This window comes from Aegilops tauschii, chromosome 6 (genome assembly GCF_002575655.3).
Source record: "Aegilops tauschii subsp. strangulata cultivar AL8/78 chromosome 6, Aet v6.0, whole genome shotgun sequence".
NCBI classification, from domain to species: domain Eukaryota; kingdom Viridiplantae; phylum Streptophyta; class Magnoliopsida; order Poales; family Poaceae; genus Aegilops; species Aegilops tauschii.
In genome coordinates this window covers 223,356,087-223,362,012 of record NC_053040.3, presented here as the reverse complement: position 1 = coordinate 223,362,012, position 5,926 = coordinate 223,356,087, and positions in this window count along the sequence as shown.

Below are 5,926 nucleotides of genomic sequence, written 5' to 3'. Positions count from 1 at the left end.
TAGACACATGGATACATGGCAACAAAATAACAGCAGGTAAAAGACAGTATTTTAAATACTAAGTCCCTGAAAACAGAAACATCACGAAGCCTAGTTTGCATGCTTGTGCTAGTCACCACATAGATTACAAAAATACATGGCATACACTTCTGTAAAGATGGCATGACATAGATCAAAACACCTGTAGAGCTCATGCCCATAAGATGCACACATCAAATGTAACAAAAATAACAAAACAGCAAGTTCTGATAAGTAACAGCAGTAAACATCATATAGCACTCTTGCACCAGAGATTTGGGCATCAAGATGGACTCAAACGAGCATGGCACAATTAAACAAAATGAAGAGCATCTCGTGGTGAACATTTCAATATATCATGCACGCAAAACGGAGTAGTATGCAATGAGATATGCTATGATGAACATCGCAACATAATGTGAAATATTCGGGACTTGGAGGATTTCGAGGTCAACCTTATCCCAGATCTAGGGTTCCTCGGGCACGGATGCCGAGGCAGCAGCGGCTCGCCGGAGAAGGGGAGGAGGAGGCCGGAGCTTGGACGGAGAGGGAGGAGGCCGGAGCTTGACGCGGGCGGCACGCGGGCGTCGGGCGAGGTCCCGCGCGGGCGTGGTGGCGGGCGGCGACTCGGGCGCGGTCGGGCGGCGCTTGACGCGGAGGCGGTCGGCGGCGGATGCGGGCGGACAGGCGGCGGGGAGGCGCGGGGAGGCGCGGTCATCGGGCGAGACGGCGAGATGGGTCGCGGGGCGCGGGCGGCGCGCTCGGGCGCGGTCGGGCGGCGTACGGGCTCGGGCGGGCCCTCCTCGGGCTCGTCGGGCTGCGGGCGGTGGGTGGTGGCGGTGACAGGTGGCGGCGCAGGATTGGTGCGGGCGCGGCGGCGGGTTCGTCTGGCGCGGGACAGACGCGTCCGGCGGCGGAGAGGGGAAAGGGTTAGGGTTTCGTCTGCGCGAAATATCCGGGGGATCACTTATTTATAGCTAGAGGGAGCTAGGAGACTCCAAATGTAGTGCAGTTTTCGCCCACACGATCGTGATCGAACGACCGAGAGCATGGAGGGGACTTATATGGGTTATTGGGCTGTTTGGAGGGGGGTTTGGCTGCAACACACAAAAGGCCTTTGCGGTTACCCGGTTAACCGTTGGAGCGTCAAACGACCTCCAAATGGAACGAAACTTGACAGGTGGTCTACCGGTGGTGTACCAAGGCCACTTGACAAGACTCGGTCCATTCCGAGAACGATTAACACCTGCTCACGAAAAGAGACAAGAGGGGGTGCGCCGGTGCATGTGGGAGTGTCGGATTGCAAAACGGACAACGGGAAAAATGCTCGGATGCATGAGACGAACACGTATGCAAATGAGATGCGCATGATGACATGATATGAGATGCATGACATGAACAAAATGCAAAACGAGAGACAAAAACCCGACCACGGAGGGAATATCATAACACATAGCCGAAAACGGCAAGAGTTGGAGTTGCAAATATGGAAAGTTACATCCGGGGTGTTACAACACTCCACCACTACGAGAGGATCTCGTCCCGAGATCTAGGACTGAAAGAACTCCGTATATTCGGAACGGAGGTGATCCTCGCGTTCCCAAGTGGCTTCTCGGTCGGAATGGTGCGACCACTTCACTTTCAGGAATTTGATTGACTTGTTGCGAGTCTTGCGCTCAGTTTCTTCAAGAATAGCAACGGGGTGCTCATGATAAGACAAATCTTCTTGGAGGTCAATCTCTTCGAAGTTGATGGTGCGCTCAGGAGTCTTGAAGCACTTGCAAAGCTGTGACACGTGGAACACATCGTGCATGTTCGCGAAGTTGGAGGGAAGCTCAAGTTGATAGGCGATGTCGCCTCTTTTGCCAATGATCTTGAAAAGACCCACGTATCTAGGGGCAAGCTTCCCTTTGATACCGACGCGGCGAGTGCCTTTCATTGGAGAGACGCGGAGGTAGACATGGTCTCCGATCTCGAAAGCCAAGTCACGGTGCTTGCTATCATAGTAACTCTTCTGGCGCGATTGCGCGGCTTTGAGATTTTCACGGATGACTTTACACATTTCTTCAGCCTCTGTGATTAAGTCGTTGCCAAGAAGTTGGCGTTCACCAGTCTCTGACCAATTGAGAGGAGTACGGCACTTTCTGCCATATAGAATTTCGAATGGGGCCTTGCCCGAACTTGCTTGGAAGTTGTCGTTGTAGGAGAACTCGGCATATGGAAGACAATCTTCCCACTTCATGCCAAAGGAAATGACACAAGCCCTGAGCATATCTTCAAGGATTTGATTGACTCGCTCGACTTGGCCACTAGTTTGAGGATGGAAAGCTGTGCTGAAGCGAATGTTGGTGCCCATGGCCTTCTGGAAGGAGTCCCAGAACTTAGAAGTGAAGATGCTTCCACGATCTGAAGAAATCAATTGTGGAATGCCGTGCAAGGAGACAATCCTGGAGGTGTATAGCTCTGCCAACTGAGCTGCTGTGATAGATTCTTTGATTGGAAGGAAATGAGCCACTTTAGTAAGCTTGTCGATGACAACGAAGATAGCATCATTTCCGCGCTTGGACTTAGGAAATCCAGTCACGAAGTCCATTTCGATATGATCAAACTTCCATTCTGGAATAGCAAGAGGTTGGAGGAGACCAGCTGGTCATTGGTGTTCTGCTTTCACCCTTCGATAGACATCACATTCGTTCACGAATTGAGCGATTTCTCTTTTCATTCGAGTCCACCAATACGACTGCTTGAGGTCATGGTACATCTTCGTACTTCCAGGATGAATGGAAAGAAGAGAATTGTGCACCTCGTTCATAATGACTTTCCTTAGATCACCTTTAGGAACCACAATCCGGTCCTCGAAGAATAAAGTGTCTCTGTCATCAATGCGATAGCACTTGTATTTGGAAAGACCCTTGTCGATACCACGTTTCACCTTCTTCACCATGGTATCCAGGAGTTGTGCCTCACGAATTTGATCTTCCAAAGTAGGAGAGACTAGGAGGTTGGCAAGAAAGCCTTGAGGAACAACTTGGAGATTCAGCTTGCGGAAAGCTTCACAAAGGTCCGGTTGGAATGGCTTGAGAATTAAGTTGTTGCAATAAGCCTTCCTGCTCAAAGCATCTGCAATGACATTGGCCTTGCCTGGAGTATATTCAATACTCGGATTGTACTCTTGAATCATTTCGACCCATCGAGTTTGCCTGAGGTTGAGGTTGGGCTGAGTGAAGATGTACTTGAGACTCTTGTGATCGGTGAATATGTCCACTTTTCTTCCCAACAAGAGATGTCTCCATGTTATTAATGCATGGACAACTGCCGCCACCTCAAGATCGTGAGTGGGGTAGTTCTTTTCGTTGGGCTTCAACTGACGAGAGGTATAGGCCACAACTTTCTTTTCTTGCATTAACACAGCACCGAGACCTTGGAGAGAAGCATCACAGAAAACTTCGAATGGCTTGGATTCGTCAGGAGGAGTCAAGACAGGAGCTGTGACGAGTTTCTCTTTGAGAGTGTTGAAAGCAACGTCACACTCAGGAGTCCAGACATACTTCACATGCTTCTGGAGGAGGTTGTAAAGAGGCTTTGCCATCTTAGAGAAATTCTCAACGAATCTTCGGCAATAGCTTGCAAGACCAAGGAAACTGCGGAGCTGCTTGACATTCTGAGGAGGTTCCCAATTCACAATTGCAGACACCTTCTCGGGATTAACAGCAATGCCCTTGGCAGAGATGATATGACCAAGGTAAAGAACTTCATCAAGCCAAAACTCACATTTGGAAAACTTCGCATAGAATTGATACTCTCTGAGCTTGTCGAGCACCAATCGCAGATGTTTGGCATGATCCTTCTTATTCTTGGAGAAGACCAACATATCATCGAGATACACCAGGACGAATTCATTGGTATAGGGGTTGAAGATGAAATTCATCATTCGAGGAAATGTTGGAGGAGCATTGACAAGGCCGAAAGACATGACAGTATATTCATAAGAACCAAAGCTTGTTCTGAATGCTGTCTTGGGAATATCTTCTTCACGAATGCGAGTCTGATGATAACCCATACGAAGGTCAAGCTTGGAGAATACTTTAGCACCTTTAAGTTGCTCGAATAGCTCATTGATGTTGGGAAGTGGATACTTGTTCTTGATTGTCTTCTTGTTCAATGGATGGTAGTCGACACAAAGTCGGTCCGTGCCATCCTTCTTCTGGACAAAAAGAACACCACAACCCCACGGAGATGAACTCGGTCTGATCAAACCCAGACGCTCTTGTTCATCGAGCTATTTCTTCAATTCTTTCAGCTCCTTGGGTCCAAGCTTGTATGGACGCTTGCAAACGGGTTCCGTGCCAGGCTCAAGATCGATAACGAACTCAACTGGCCGGTGAGGAGGCATACCCGGAAGCTCTTCTGGAAAGACATCTTGATACTCACAAACGACTGGAATTTGAGAAATAGCATCCAACTCGCCCTTCTCATTGAGAGAATAACCGAATGGTCTCGTCACGAGCGGCATAGATGATCACACCCTCACAAGAGTGTGTCAATTGAATTTCCATGGCAGCACAATCAAGTTGAGCCTTGTGCTTAGAAAGCCAGTCCATCTCGAGAATTAGATCAATATCCGAGTCACTAAGGACAATTGGAGAAGACAGAAATTTATAATTCCCCATCTTGATGGAAACATCCGGAACCATGTAGCTTGCGTTCATGCATTTGCCCGGAGAGACAACTGCTAACGTTCTAGGCAATTCTTGGAAATGCAACTCATGCTTAGATGCAAATGGTCTTGAGATGAAACTAAGCGATGCACCGGTGTCAAAAAGAACTTTTGCAGGAAAATCATTAACTGAGAGATTACCCATTATCACATCAGTAGATTCCTCAGCTTGAGCTGCGTTCATCATGTTGACCTTTGCAAACTTGGGATTATGCTTGACCACTGCATTGCTGGAAGATCTCACAGGAGGAGGAGGCGGAAGGCGCCTTTGGTTGAAGCACTTGTTAGCATAGTGACCTTTCTGCTGACACTTGTTGCAAGTCACCTCTGAGAGTGGACGATGATAAGGAGCATTCGACTTTGGAGCTTGATTCTGAGACTTGTTCTGATAGCCAGGGTTGGGTGGGTGGGAAGATCCATGGCCACCTTTGCTCTTCTGCTGGAAAGGCTGACGAAACGGAGGAGGAGGAGGCAACCAGAACTTCTGTTGCTTAGCAGCCACTAGTGAGGAAGAAGAAGACTGAACTGCGTCCCTGACTCTCTTCTTAGAAGCCTCACACTTGAGCTGAGCAGCCTCTTGCTTCAGTGCCATATTGTAGAAATCATCATACTTGGTCGGCTCAAAAAGCACGAGAGGTAATTGCAGATCTTCTCTGAGGCCACCTCTGAATTGATAGATCATGCTCTTTTCATCAGGAACGTCTTGCTTAGCGAAGCGAGCGAGTTTCTGAAACTGGGTATTGTATTGATACACGGACATGCTGCCTTGCTTGAGATTGCGGAACTCCTCACGCTTGCTCTCAACAACACTTTGTGGAATGTGGTGAGCTTTGAAGTCTCGGCGGAAATCATCCCAGGTAATCACACGACCTCCTCTAGAATCTTTGTATTGTTGATACCACTCGGCAGCTTGATCCTTGAGTTGAAAAGAAGCGAACTTGACAAAGTCCTCAGGCCTGACATTGCTACATTCAAAATGCTTGTTGATGTCCACGAGCCAATCATCGGCGTCTGTGGCCTCGGCACAGTAGCTGAAAGACTTCGGCTGATTTGCGAGGAACTGGTTGAGGGTAGCGAAGTGAGGCTGATTGTTGCCTTGGCCTTGATTTCCTTGATTGCCTTGCCCTTGGGTGCGCTCTTGCAAAAGTTGCAAAATCATCTGAGCATTGGCGTTGGTGGCTGCCATGATAG